Source organism: Triturus cristatus, chromosome 4_2, assembly GCF_964204655.1.
Source record: "Triturus cristatus chromosome 4_2, aTriCri1.1, whole genome shotgun sequence".
NCBI lineage: Eukaryota > Metazoa > Chordata > Amphibia > Caudata > Salamandridae > Triturus > Triturus cristatus.
This window is the reverse complement of record NC_140586.1, coordinates 259952100-259967595: the sequence shown is the minus strand read 5'-3', so window position 1 is coordinate 259967595 and position 15496 is coordinate 259952100. Positions and strand designations below refer to the sequence as shown.

At 47.1% G+C, this 15496-nt stretch overlaps 1 protein-coding gene across 5 annotated transcripts in view; it reads right to left on the bottom strand.

The window, feature by feature from the left end:
- Positions 1-15496, bottom strand: part of NR5A2 (nuclear receptor subfamily 5 group A member 2) — a 325502-nt gene that overhangs the window by 31801 nt on the left and 278205 nt on the right. The gene's annotated exons all lie outside the window — the stretch shown is intronic.

Here is a 15496-nt window from a genome sequence, read left to right as displayed (position 1 = left end):
ATTGCCATAGGATGCGCTCTGCTAAGTTCCCCTCCCAGTTCTTTTCCTCGGCAGCGAACAAGACGGCGGGGGTAGCCATTCTCCTAGCGAGCTCCTTTCGGGGGGAGGTGTTGCATAAGTGTGCTGAACAGAAGGGGAGGCTCCTTGCGTATCGCATGCGCCTGGGAGGCATAGCATTTACGGTCGGCTCCGTTTATAGCCCAAACGATCACCAAGAGCGCTTCCTAGATTCCGCGCTGGTGGATGTCACTGCTTCCCCCGACCGCCACATTATCTTGGGGGGAGACCTCAACATTGTCTTTGACTCTGCGATGGACAGATCGGCGCAGCGCTTCCCGCAGACGGGGGAACTGTCCCAGGCTGGGAGGGCCCGGATTGCGGAAATGGATCTGCACGACCTCTGGCGCTCCATGCACCCCACGGATAGGGACTACTCTTACTTCTCGCACGCACACCGAACCTACTCACGGCTGGACTACCTCCTGGTGAGTGGACCGATGCGTGCCGCTGCCACGGCGGCGGACATCGGGGTCCTGACCCTGTCTGACCACTCCCCAGTCACCGGCGTTTTCCAGTGGCCGGCGGCCTCCCCCTCTCGGGGGGTGTGGCGCCTCCGGGATACACTTCTACACAAAAGGTCGGTGGTGCAACGCATCGGGGAGGTCATACAGGACTATCTCACCCACAATAGCAACGCTGACACCTCGCAGGCGACACAGTGGGCGGCATTGAAAGCCGTCCTCCGGGGGGAATTCATCTCTATCTCTGCAGCTGAGAATAAGGAGCGGCAACTGAAGAGGGATGAGCTGACAGCTCAAGTCCGGGAGCTTGAGCAGGTCCACCGCCGTACGGGGGCGCCGAGGGTGTGGAGGCAGTTGAAGGCAGCGAGGAAGCTCCTGTCGGCTCTGGATCTTGACAGGGCGGAGTACGCCGCCCTACGCTTGAAACATGCCTACTACACTGGGGGGGACAGATGTGGCAAGCTCCTAGCACACCGGCTCCGGGTCGCGCAACAGCGCAGCGTCGTGAAAGAATTGGTGGGCGCGGACGGGGGGGTTGTCTCCGGGGACGCGGAGGTAGCGGAGTCTTTCCGCGGCTTCTACGAGGCGCTGTATGCTGAGGAGCCCTCCTCGCCACGGGATGCCGACGGCTATTTGGAGTCGGTGACCCTCCCGGTACTGGATCCGGCTCAGGCTGACCACCTGGAGCGGGACATCCATGTTGAGGAAGTGATTTCAGCTATCGCGCGGCTGAAACATGGCAAGGCCCCGGGCCCGGACGGGTACACGTCGCTATTTTACAAAACCTTTTGCACGGCCGTGGCCCCTGTCCTTACTCGGCTATTTAACTCTTTCTCCGTACCGGGAGCCATCCCTCCGGATCTCCTGAGGGCGACGGTCGCGGTAATCCCGAAACCTGGGAAGGACCGGGCCCTCTGCGGCTCGTACCGACCCATCTCGCTTTTAAATGTCGACCTCAAGTTGTACACGGGGATTCTCGCGTCCAGGCTGAGTCCACACCTCCCCGACCTGGTGGAGGCGGACCAGGCTGGTTTTGTGCCCGGCAGACAGACGGTTGACAACACCAAGAGGGTGACGCATGTTCTGGAGAAGGCCTCAAGGATCTCGGGGGAGCGGATGTTGCTGTCCGTTGATGCGGAGAAGGCCTTCGACAGAGTTCACTGGCCGTATCTTGAGCTGGTCCTCAAGAAACTGGGAATCGGCGATAAGTTCCGCACCATGGTCTTTAACTGCTATAAGCATCCTTCAGCGTCGGTGCGGGTCAACGGGTGTAGCTCCGGTGGCTTTGCCATCGAGCGCGGCACGCGGCAGGGCTGCCCCCTTTCGCCGCTCTTGTTTGCCCTCTACATGGAGCCGTTTGCTCAGAGGATTCGTAACAATCCGGATGCTGTCGGGGTCCGGATGGGCCAGTACGTCCACACCGTCAGTCTCTACGCGGATGATGTCCTGCTGACTTTGGACGACCCTAGGAGGTCGCTGCCTGCTTGCCTCCGAGAGCTGGACGTCTTTGCGGGGGTTGCCGGCTTCAAAATGAATATGAGCAAGTCGATGGCATTAGACGTGTCCCTGGCTGCGGAAACCAGGAGGGATCTCCAGCGGCTCTTCCCCATGCAGTGGTCCTCGTCCACGGTGCCGTATCTGGGGATTCTGCTGGCGCCTACATTACCAGAGATGGTTACGGCCAATTATGCCTCCCTCAGCAGGAAGATCAAAGACGAGCTTGGCCGCTGGAACAAAGGCCTGCTGTCCTGGCTGGGGCGAATCGCGGCGGTCAAGATGACGGTGTTGCCCCAGATACTATATCTTTTCCGGGCCCTTCCGCTCCAACCCCCGGTGGGCTGGATACGACAAATGCAGGCTGACATCTCCCGCTTTGTCTGGCAGGGCCGCAGGCCACGCATGAAGAGGGTCCTCTCCACGCTTGCTCCGGAAGCGGGGGGTCTCGGCATTCCGGACCTCCGTAAGTACTTTCAGGCGGCACAGCTCCGCTATCTGGTGGAGTGGAGCAGGTGGGAGTCCGACAAACATTGGCTCTTCCAAGACCAGGCAGTGGCGGGCCGCACCTTACAAGAGGTTCCATTCCTGCACCGCGCGCATCGCCCCCCTAATCTTTACGCTTCCTTTGTTACGCGGGTCCCCCTGCGTGTGTGGGACGCGGTCTGTGAGGCCCGGGGCCTTACCACCTTCCCTTCGCCGCTCACGCCCATTGCGGGCAACCCGGACTTCTCCCCAGGGATGGAGCCGGGGGTTTTCTCCCACTGGGTGCAGGCGGGCTGCAGGGCACTCTTCCAGATCTATGGTCCGGAAGGAGTGGTTCCTTTTCAGCAACTCCGCCAGGAGTTCGGCCTGACGGAGCTGGACAGATTGCGCTATATGCAAGTTCGGCATTGGGCCCTCCAGCCCCAGGTGCGTGCCACCGCCGCCCGTCCAATTACACCGTATGAGAGGTGGTTGGCTACTCGGACCTCCGACGCTAAACTGATCACCGATCTGTACAAATACCTACAACCCCCGCCGTTTCACTATTACAACCCGGGGAGGGAGCGTTGGCACAGGGAATTGGGTAGGACACTCAGCCACAAGGAATGGGACAAAATTGCGTATCGGGCGCGGCACTCTGCATATCACACGGGCCTTACGGAGACCTTTACTAAGGTGTCCACATACTGGTACTACACCCCGGAGAGACTGTATGAAATGCATAAACACACTGACAGGGGGTGCTGGCGGAGCTGCGGGCAGGAAGGTACCCTTACACACATTCTTTGGGATTGCCCAGTGCTGACCGCCTACTGGAAGGAAGTCTTGGACGAGGTGGATAAGCACTTTGGGATAGAGCTGCCGCGACTCCCGGCGTATGTCCTGTTGGGCCTCCCCAATGACCTAATGTACCCACTGAAGTCCCGTAGGGGTAGGCAGATCGCAATCGCGCTGGGGTCTGCGGTTCAGAACATTCTAATCCACTGGTGCACAACCACCGTCCCCTCCATTACCGGTTGGTTGCATAGGCTCTGGCATGTGCTGGGGATGGAGAAGCTGTCGCTTACGGTTGCGGGGGAGACAGACCAATTTGAAGAGCTATGGCAACCCTTTCTAGCGCTGCTGTCCACTGAATTCCGGGAGCTCACCTGCCCGAGGTATCTTAGGCTTCTCAGGCTGACGCCGCCGGTGACCCCGGCGGACTAGCTTACATGTGAGACGGGGACCCCCCGGGGAGGGGGGGGGGTGCGGGGCTTCCTGGTTAGGATTACTCTGATGCGGGACCATAGGACGGGGGGGGGGGAGTGTTGTTGTTTCGTTACTGGGAGGATGGGGGATGGGAGGGGGGGGATTGTGTTCTATTGAGGTGTTGATGGGGGGGGTTTTATTGCTTAGATTTGGGGTGCCGGATACGCGTGCGGGGACTCCACAGCTTGTATTTCTAGCTTTCATTTACTGTGTTTTTCCCCCTGACCCACCGCGCTACCTATTGCCAACCCTCTGGAGTTGCACCCTTTTTCTTTGACTGTATTCCATGTATCCTGCCCTCCTATCCCCCTCCCCCATGGTTTGTTTTGTCTCAATAAAAACGTTTTAAACATAAAATATTTAGAAATCTCTCTTTCCAAATACAGAAAAAAGCTCCAGGTTGCAGAAAAATTGTCAATATTTTGATTGACTTGGACTAGCTACCTTTGCTGGTAAGCCTGCTTTATACTGCAGTAAAATCATTCTTCGAATGCAAAAGGCTTTTATTCAATCAACATCTGGCACTGAATACAATGATTTGCTGAAATTTACTTCCATTAGGCCTATGCTATAGAATGTAAAGGCGGCAAAGCACGAAGATCATTACAAATGCTTTTTACATCAGTGCATGCAGGGACTTTGTAGTCATGGCTTAATTCAATAGAACCTATTGGACTATCACCACGAAAACAATCATTTGTAAAAGGAAAGCCCAGAACTTGAGAAATGTTGTTCTTATAGCATTGACCCATACAGGAAAAGAGAGAGAGAGACAGAGCCTATTCTGAAGCACAGGCAAATGCATTTCGCTTTTTAGCTGTATTGGTAATATATCCTAACAATAATTTACATATAACTATTAGCATGTGGGTAAGAGGGACTTAACAGTGAGAGGGAGTACAATGTGGAGAAAGTCGGTGAAGGGAGATATAGATTTGCAAACAGAGGATTTGAGAAAAAGAGAGCGAAATTCAGAAACATAGAGAAAGACATATACAGCGGCAGCCGCCATAAACAAAGGGTGGCGGAGTGGGTGGGGTCGAGCAGAAGGCATCGCGCGGGGGGGTAGAAACACACTATTAAAGAAAAACCTTACCTTTTGATGCAGGCTGCCTCCAGCCTTGCGTCTCGTCACACCACCTCTCCTCTTCCTGCCTTGTCCCAGCAGCCCCTGGGACAGACTCCCTGTCCAATCCCCACGTGGGGATTGGTCTAAGTGGGCAGGAGAAGTGCCCTGCTCAGAAAAGGGTGTCTATCCAGCCCGGCTGCTCAATGCAGCTGGGCTGGAGAAAACCTAACTGCACGTGTGTTTAGGTCGGCCTGAGACAGCCGGCCAAACACACATGAGCACTTAGGGAGTGGAGTGCATTAGCACTCCTCTCCCCACTCTCATGCCTTGGCCCCTCCCAATGCCACTGACTAAGAGCCGGCAAATGTAAAATAAAACGATGCAAGAACATCGTGGTTTTTTTTCACATTGGCTGGCTCTGAGCCAGGCAGTGGGGTGACGCCCCTCCGCCATTGCGGAGGAGCCGCCACTGGATATATAGCTAGAGACAGAGACATAGAGGACATGTAAGAGACGAGGAAGAAAGTTGGAGAGAGTGAAGAAAGGCAAGTAGAGATGAAGACAGCGAAAGATGGAGTCACGGGGGATATAGAGTTAAGCACAAATAAAGCTGAAAAGAGATGAAGTGAGAGAGAAAACGAGACAAAGATATTGGGAGACACTTGTAGATATCGCGAGGGAGAGAAAGCGAGACAGAGTTAAAGAGAGCGCAAGGGAGACAAAAGAGAAAATAATGAAAGATGAGTTTGCAGAGCAGATGATCCGACAGGGTAGAACGAATGCGTTATGAAGTACTCATTTTCACACCTCTCCAAAACTCATAGCATTATTTTCGAATTAAATAGCACTAAGTTTGAATGTATGGGTTGAGGGATAATTTAACATCTGAGTGCTGTATTTGTGCTCCCTCGGTAACAGAAACGGAATGTGAAATGGAATAAAATTTTGTAGCACTGTAGAAGTGTGTATTTGTTATACACCCCAAAGATATATCTGTTGCTTCTTTGGGCATATATGATGGGCTGTGTTCTGGACTAGCATGAATGGTTCAGTCAGTAAAAGGGGTCAATCTCAAAACATTGAGTGCAAACAAAAATGTAGGGTGCCAAATATCTGCTTTGCATAAGTATCACCCTATAGAAATGTTGATGTGTATTTAATTTCTAAATCCAGTCAAATGAATTCCATTCATACATAAACCTAACCTATTACTTACTAATCTTGCACCCCAAAACATTCAAGAGGTGGTTAGACTTACGCATTACTCGCTATTTTAGGAGGCTGGCATAAACACATTTTAAAGGGCTGATTTTAGCTTCCATTCTACCATTGGTACCCAGCCTTACCAATAGAAAATAGTACTTTCATATCCACCAGTGTCCCTTGCAAGTATAATTTATTCTAACTGGGCTAGCTCAAGTTGGAAGAAAAAGCCTGTATTTGGCATTGCTGCCCATCTTTCGGGACAACAGCCATGATTTAGACTTTGTTGGACAGGGTATTAGGCTGCAAACATGGAAGAGTATCCCGTCTGACAAACTTATGGTACATCTGCTCTATTTAGAGTCAGGAAAACGTTCATGTTCCCCGCAGGTGGTCACCAAACTGGCGACATCGAAGGAAACCTTACACTTATGTACTTGGGTACTTGTGTCCATCAGTGTAGGTACATCACACCATCTGCCATGTTTGGAACAAATGGACTTTGAACTATTTTTCCTTTAAGGACAGCCAGGAAAAAACTGGTGGTCTGAAAGAGAAGAAAAAGAAAAAAGGACCCGCACTCCCTAGGAAAAAATTCCCAAGGTGTCAAGGTCATTTTCTTATTTTACAAAAACAAACTTCCGCTTTCTGCATTTGTTTTTTAAACAACATTTTTGCTGAGGGGCTGCATAAAACATGGTTGCCTCTTATTAAACTTTGAATGCATTCAAAAGAGCAGCTGTGTGACATCTTCTGCGAAGGCATAGTGGTCTCCAACAGGCAGGAGGACTTTGGGCGGACCTCTGTTCCTCTGGTGGACAGCAGACTGTACGCACAAGTCTAAATCAGGTTGTCTCTTTCTTAACCAAATCCTCTTAATATTTTGTTGGAGTGTAAAATGGTTTCCACTATCCCCTCCTGATAAGATTTTGATTGGGCGTGTGTTTTCAGAAGCGCTCTTCACCATTGCCTTTAAAATATTGTAATAGCAATTTTTATAATGACCACAAGGAGGTAGCAATCAATAATTCAGCAGATGAAGTGGTACCCGGGTCCAAGGATATGAGAGGACATCTGTAACTCAATAATGGCTGTTATTTACTAACCAATTAAGGATGGGGCGGGGCATTTTTTTGCAGATGACACCCTTCCTACCCACTGTATGAACAATGTTTTGTAAACATGGCACAAGCTGAGGGACAATTCAGACACGCACACACACATTATCGCTTATGGAAACACAGCTTCTTGCTTAGCGACATCCAGAATCCCAGATAAGCCAATGCTGCATAGCAAACGTAGACATCTGATGTTCCAAACTTGGAAAAAAGCCGTTTGTTGGGCGCCTTATATATGCCGTCTGGTTAACGGCCCGGCTCTATCGCACAGCGCAGCTCTTTACTTTATGTGTCCAGTAATGAAAGTACTCTATTGATTTTCCTGCCGCTGCTTGTAACTATTATAGTTGACGCATCAATAGAAAAGGAAAGCACGATGTTTCATGGGCGGCGGGGAGTCAGAAAATTGAGAATGCCTTGACAGTAAGTCATAGTATAATCTCAGCCATGGATGGATGGCTCCTGCTAGCTCAAGAACCATGGCTTCCTCTCAAAGGACCAGCCTATAATTATTCAATACCCTTTCTAAGGCTGAAGGGCCTGGAATGCTCCTATGGAACACTGCACTATATCTCCACAGCTTTGCAAATGCTTTTCGTGAGCCGACTGTTGTGCAGAATCTACTGTTTAGGGCCATGCTTCTGGCCTAAATACAAACTAAGTTTAACCCCTTAGCCGCGGGGTTATGGGGGATGCGCAGCGCCGCGGTGCTCATGACGAGCCCAGCTCGTCATGAGGCACAGTGGAGCTGTGCTCATGGCGAGCTGGGCTCGTCACGACTCCACCCACTGATTGATTCTCCTTCACAGGCGGGGAATCAATTGCGCGTGGGAGTGCTGTGGGCGTTATGACGAGCACAGCTCGTCATGAGCACAGCTCCACTGTGCCTCATAACGAGCCGGGCTCGTCATAAGCATGGACGGGGTTAATGTAGTAATGCCTAATTTATAAATAATGATATTGATAATCATAGGAGTAGGGGCCCAAGATTATTCTTAGGAGAAGCCAGTCGCCAATGTTGCTAAACGCGGAGTCCCCGAATACCAAGAATGCCTACCATTGATTCTGTCTCGTTCCTCTTACTTCCGCAACCCTTCTTGACACATATCTCACTGTTGAGGGTTCGTTTTCACCTGTAACTTCCTTTACGATTTTACTACCTTTCTCTTCCTCCTCCTTTCTCCATTTTCATCCTTCCTTTCTTTTTGCTCTCGGTCAAAGGCTGATAATAAAAAATTAAAAATAAATGCTTTGCCAGTTCCCCAAAAAAGTGCCAGTACCTACCACCTGCAAACACCAGCACAAATTAAGCACTTATAGTCATAAGGGGTTTCTATAGCTCTATATTTTGTCTGCATACACAGCTTTACAGCCCATAACCCACACTTAAAGTATTTTGCGATTTAAAACGTAAAATATTTTTAGATAGTAGCAAGAATATCTACTAAGTATGACTCATTTATATGGGATTCATTTCAAATAGTGGCTCACAGTAATATCAAGTGCTTTGGGGCCGAGGGGGTGGGGATGAAAGCACCACTGAAGCTCAAAACTCCTCCCACTCTCAAATGTCATGACAGTCCAAAGTGCCAGGGTCACAATATTGCTTGAGCCAAGTATCATACTTGGAAACCAAGGAGGCTAAAGTTAAGTTTTGGTGCACTATTCAACGGGGTAGGTACAGATCGTAGGGTACAGAAAGGAGTGGTGCCAGAGATACTAGCCTAGCTTTGCGCACCTTGAAATTGAATGTCGTTAGTGCACTGGAGCGAGCCAGTAAGTATTGTTATTGTCCGCTCTCACATTCTACATTTCTCTTCCCAGATCATGGTGAAAGAAGAGCGCCCTGGAAGTGGGGGGACTAATGTAATTGCCTTTGTGTCAATGCTTATGGGAACCAAGTCCTCCCAGGTAGTCCAAATCCCAAATTAGTTGAAAGAAAACATGTTATCCCCCTACCCCTCGCTGGAGAAGCCCTCACTCACTGGGACCTTATCTTACATATGACCTTAGTAAAATCATCAACAAACCTCTGATGGCAAATCTGAATGTATGATGTTACAATCCATACATTTACAACGCATGCCTTTACAATGCAGTTTTTACATCGCAACATCCTTTACAATGCATTCTTTTACATCGTATGCCATTACGTAGCATTTTCAGAAACTACCTTTACAACGCATTCCATTACATCGCATTATACCTTTACAACGCATACCATTACAATGCATACCATTACATCGCATTTAAGGTAAGTGTTGGATAGTATAGGGGTAATAATTACTATTCTAACTCCAGTGAGTGCAACAGTAGGGTAAGTGTTGGATAGTGTAGGGGTAGAAATTACTATTCTAACTCCAGTGAGTGCAACAGTAGGGTAAGTGTTGGATAGTGTAGGGGTAAAAATCACTATTCTAACTCCAGTGAGTGCAACAGTAGGGTAAGTGTTGGATAGTGTAAGGGTGCTATGCGTTATAATGGTATGCATTGTAATGACTTGCGATGTAATGCCTGTGTTGTAGCGACATGCGTTGTAATCACATGCATTGTAATGACATGCAATGTAAAGGATGTTGCGATGTAATGACTGCTATGTAAAGGTAGTGCGATGTAATGACTGCGTTGTTAAGGTTGTTTCCCGGCAAATCTCATAGTGGAAGCAGTTGCTTTCTAGTTGCAATCCCACCGGGACGTTCATACAAGACACACAATTCAATCTCAACCATCCATTGACCACTGACTTTGTGTTTAATTGACAGTCCATGATTGATTCAAGTCCAAGTCATAACTCTGTGGTACAACAGTCTGTTAGGTATTTTGGCATCTACATCTCTGACAAGTGTTGATTATAAATACCTATGTCTAGTCCAAGCCCCAATGTTGACCCCCCCCCACCCTAATCTGGCAAGGTACAATCCATAGCTAGATACATTACACCTGACCTCGAAAAATAAACCTAGTTTGAAATTCTTTGTCAAAAAGTGTCAGCCAGTCCTAAGAAGTTTGACCCATCCTTCTTTCCTTGATCCAGGTTGCTGCTAAAAAAATTTGAACAAGTCTTGGAGCATAATTAGAGATGGTGACATGCCATAGGTTTCCTGAAACTAAATTGCCACCAAATACGGCTTCATTGATGTATTGTGGAGCATTTTAGAAAGTTCAACATGAACCCTAGGTGGCTATCCTGCCATTTTACAAAGACTACCTCAATGAGCTTCAAAGAAATCTCCACCTGCTTTCTAAGGTTTTCAAATCCCTTCAGATATAGCAGTGGAGATGTCCAAATAGGTTACCACAATGCACTGAATGCAGGTTCACAGGCCCGGCCTATCCATTATCACTAGCTAGACCAAAATACAACAGCATGGGCTCTCCCATACTTCCTGAGCACAGAAATCCTGCCACTGACTCCTGATCAAAGATCACACTGCCACCCGCTTGGTCTATTCAGTTACAAATTCCTTCTCTACCAATTCCTTGATCTCAATGATGTTATGAATAAATCCAGAAGGGCACTCAGATTGGCCAGTTTGGTAGGCCTTCCCGTTTAACTAGTCTGCCTGGCCAGCAAGTGGGTGCACACAATTGTACTTAGCAAAATATGAAACATATAGCCCATTGGACAACTTCAGCCCCGAAGAATGTTCACTATTTCTAACATCTCAAATAGTTCCTCTCCTGTGCCCTTTAGGCCCTCCCTCCTGGTTTTCAATAAATACCTCTAGATGGTCTGACAGTTAAAGTTTTCACAAATGCAGTCACTTACTCAATCAGCCAACGCACCCACTAATTCACTCATTCACTTGTGGTGTTTACTTCAAAAGGTCACATGGTGACTGAGCTTCTCTGTGTGAATAGGATCTTAAATCCAGGTTTTCTATACATTAGGATTGGAGATGCTATGGTAATGCACACAGTAGGAACAGACCCATGGATGAATATCTAGGTAATTTGTCTAGCAACTTCAGGTTTAGTCCCAAAAATTCAAAACCTTCTTTTCTGTGATAGTTATTAAAAGGGCCATTTCAAGCATTAAGCTGGCATTCACAACATTGATGAAATCTAAATTCAGCGGTGCCACCAAGTAACTATCAGTGCCTCCTTCCACGCACGCATAGTTCAGCTTTGCATTGAACTTCTGGAAATGATTTGAACTCTAGATGCATGGCCATGCACTTTTATTCTAGAACAAACTAGCTGTGTAATATGGTATTAGCTCTGACGTCAGTAACTCAAAATGACTGTCTTTAGACCACAGAGGTTGATTCCAGAGAAGCTGATCTCAGGGCTGCCAACTTACTGATCGGTCTCTTAAGAAAAAAGGGGGAGAGAGCAACAATTTGCTTGTTATAACCCAATTACTTACTGCAGCTGTGAAAATGGGACAGCTTGCCAACCGTTAAATAGGATGTCAGAGGCAGAGCCAGACACAGATCCCTGGAGTCAAAAAGCAGTGCAATTAAACAACCCAATTGTCCTCAAAGCTCTTATGGATAACATTGCGCATTTGATTGTGTTCGGAGCATTGTATCTGGAGTACATGATATATGCCAGGGAGCCTCTATCGCTAAGAGTAAAACTAGATTCAATCCATTCCATCTGCGACATGTTTGTTATGCACTGGTTGCTAATGCACAAAGCACATTCATTCTCTGAGTTGAGCCAACCACATCAAAAGAATGACAAAGGTTTTAGTGTGCAGAAAAAGTAATTGAAGATATTTTTTTAACTTTTTAAAAATGTTTTATCTGCAGTAATTATTCCAAAGAGAGGGGACAATGGGCTTTTGGTATGGTCCAGTGTAAATGCCCTAGACTGTCAAAAGGAAGAAGGGTACGAAGTTCCTTAAGAGTAAGAAGTTCCTTGGTGCCTTAAAAATCTTGGTCAGAGACCTAGTTATAGTCACTTGAGGCAGGTTGACCTGTCAGTTGAGTAGTGGGAGGAGAGGAATTCCTCCTTTTGGAACCAGTGCCCTCACATACCCAGCAAGCTAGGTGTCATGCTTCATCATATGGGCCTGCTCTTCGTCGGGTCGGCGCTGCAATACCCAACGGGCACCCATAAAGGGGCTCTTTATCGAAGATCTTTGTTCCTTGACGTTTGGTGCTGTGGGTGTGAGGGCCCTAGTGTGTTTGGATGTAGTAGTGAGTAGGATGATTACAACAGGTCAGGGTGCCTATGGAACCAACTTTATTCTAGCAGGGTCCCTGCCTGATTAAAAAGGGGGGTGGGAGAGGCGACTATCTGATTATAATGGGTCACGATAAGGGCGCTCTACTCCTGGTGGGTCAACATGTTTCTCGCCTATTTGTCTGGAGGATCAGTGGCAATTCTTCAGGACCTTAATGTGAATCTTATCTACACCCAGTGGTATGGTGAGAACAGGGCCGGACTGGCTGTAGCGGGCACCGGGCAATCCCCCGGTGTGCCGCACGGGTGGGGGCCAGTTTTGGACCCCTGGGGGCCGTTTTTGTTACAGGGCCGTTTTTGCAGCATAGCTGCAAAATCGGCCCTGTAACAAAATCGGACGAAAACCGGCCCTGGCAAAGGACTCGGCAGCTCCCCCAAACCCTCGGGGGGGCCGGCCGAGCACTTTGCCAGGGCCGGTTTTGGTTCGCAGTCTGGCCCTGGGTGAGAATCTACCTACCACTTAGTGGATCAGTGGGAAGTGTGCCCGCGAGTTCAATGGGCAACCTAATCGCTATTTAGTAACTGCCTCATCAATTCCAGAGGGCTCTGGACACATTGGAGATATGTGTCTGGTTCAAGTAGAAACCGAGTGGTAGACCTACCCCGCACCACTGGACCCGGGATGGTCACCATCCTTTACTTAAATAATGCAACATATACCACCATGCAACCAAACTGTCTAACGAACGCATTGTTTTTCCATATGTATCGATGCCTGTTTGGACATTTTGACTCCATATGTGTCGAATGCACATTTATGCATGATACATGTGGAAAAATACCTCCAACCCATTGCCGGAGTCTGGCTCATATGTGGCCACTCCAGGCAATGGGTATATGGTACAAAAAGGACTCACCTGTACATTGCCGCAAATAGGGCAGTATTATTCAGGGTGAAGATGCTGCTGTGGAGGGGAGACCTGGAGAGAAGTATCCACATCTAACTTTGTCTGGAACAACAGGCGAGGGGTGAGTATGCACCCCAAATATTTTGTTGCTGCAGACTTAAAGCTGGTGGTTGGACCGCTGCAGTCAGCTTGCGGGAAAGCCAATTCATAATTTGGATGGCGGTGGAGCTCCTCAGTATTGCCCTATGGCTGCTGACTTTCCCCGACTGCGATCCCAGCGGTGTGCTGGCGATGTCGGCGGTTCAGCCACAGACTTCGCAATAGCAATCTACCCAACTCATAATACGACGGTCGGATCACCAAGCTTGAAGGGTTTGTTCCGCCACCACCGGTACGGCGGTTCATGGGCCATCAAACTCGTAATAAGGCCCTTAAAGTTGGGGTGAATCAAGAATCAGTATCATACAAAAATTGAGAACAGACTGGTGGGATTTTCTGGGACACTGCCACTCCCATTACATACACTAGCAGGCTTGACATTGAAAGATTAAATTTACTTTATAGTTAGGGGTATGATAATAAGATCTTCCTTTTTGTTAAAAAAAAAGACATTCACTGATCAAAACAAAGGTTAAGTGATGTTATAGTTAGGTATAGTAATAATATCTTACTTTACGTTAAACAAAAACCTCAGAAATTCACTAAAAAACTAAAGGTTAAGTGAGGTTATAGTTAGGGAAAGTACTTAGATTTTAGCCTACATTATAAAAAATTGAAATTCACTGAAAAAACCAAAGGTTAAAGTGTTGCTATAGTTAGGCCCTGTAATAATATGAAAACTATTGTCTCAAAACAAAAACCCCACTGAAATTCACCAGTTATAGTTTACTGAGTTAACTATAACTTGTACTCTGTCATGCACTTCTTATACCCCACACATTTACATCAGTCATTACATGTTAAATGGCATCACCGATGACATCACTGATGGCATCTCAAATGTCTTTGTAGCCGTTGATCTCTTTCCTTCCTCAGTTGTCCCTGGTACATCACTCTATTGGGACTGGTCTTCACTTTGCTCAGTTTTTATACATATGCATACAAACTGGCTCAGTCTTTTCCATATTTACTCGCTCTCTCTCTCTCTCTCTTCCTCATGACATTAGGGCTTTTCTCCATCTTTTTCCATCCTTTTGATTTCAAATCTGCCAGATCTACCATTCTATTTTTCAGACTGAATATTGTAAATGATCTCTTAATTGTTTTGCCTTCTTCCACTTTGGCTCATCTTAAGGCCATTTTTGGTCTGATGTGACAGTTGAGCTCTCTGCAAGGCCTATTTTAACCAATTATTTAACATATCGAAAGTGTGGGCTGTGGTATCCCTCAGAGCAGTATTTCTGTCACACCTTATAGCATTGGCTGTGTCATTGAACCTTCCAGAGTGTATTATTCTGGCTTCTAGGGAGTGCTCCCAATGGAAGTGTGAGGAACTATCTTACAACTCAAATGCATGTGAAATATTCACATTGTTGAAACATTCAATGTTTATCTCATGTTTCTGTTCCATACAGAGCAAAGTATGTTTTTTCTACTTCTTCCCAGCATTGGCAAAGCCAAAAATGTGGCGTTAATGTGCCACATGGGCTTACTGTAGGCAATTTATGGAATCAGAATTTGCGCATTCTTGTGTTTGCATGTGTCAGTACGTTAAAACCTGACCTAATGGGTTTGCCAGTGCTTGTTTAACTCTTTAGCAATTTAGCCCCGCAGTCTTTTGTCACTCCAGTTTTTAAAGTTCTGTTTTTCACATTCACTGGCTCACAATTACTTCAGAATTGAGTTTAAGAGGTTGCACCATGTGATCTCAAGGATTGTATTACGGAATATTGACACCAACAATATTGTGGTACAAGAATATCGAGAACAGAATATCAAGAGTCAAAATACTGAAAGGTTAGTGCATACATGGAATTATAGATTTACTACTACTAACACCATTGCTACATACTTTGAAATATATTTACCATGTATGTATATATATATATATATATATATATATATAAGAAGTTAGGTATATAAAATCTAGATTAATTTACCTACCAATATTTTATTTTCTGTGATTCTGTCCTCGATATTGTGTTCTTTCGATATTGTGGGTTTGAGAGTCAGGGGCACACCATCTCAAGGCACTTGTTTCCCAGCTTCATACTTGTCATTACAGTTGCAGAATATGGGGAGCAGGTTTATTCAAAACAAATATTTATTGAGATGTGGCTTTCTTGAATTTCATCACCCCAGATTATCAGATTGTAT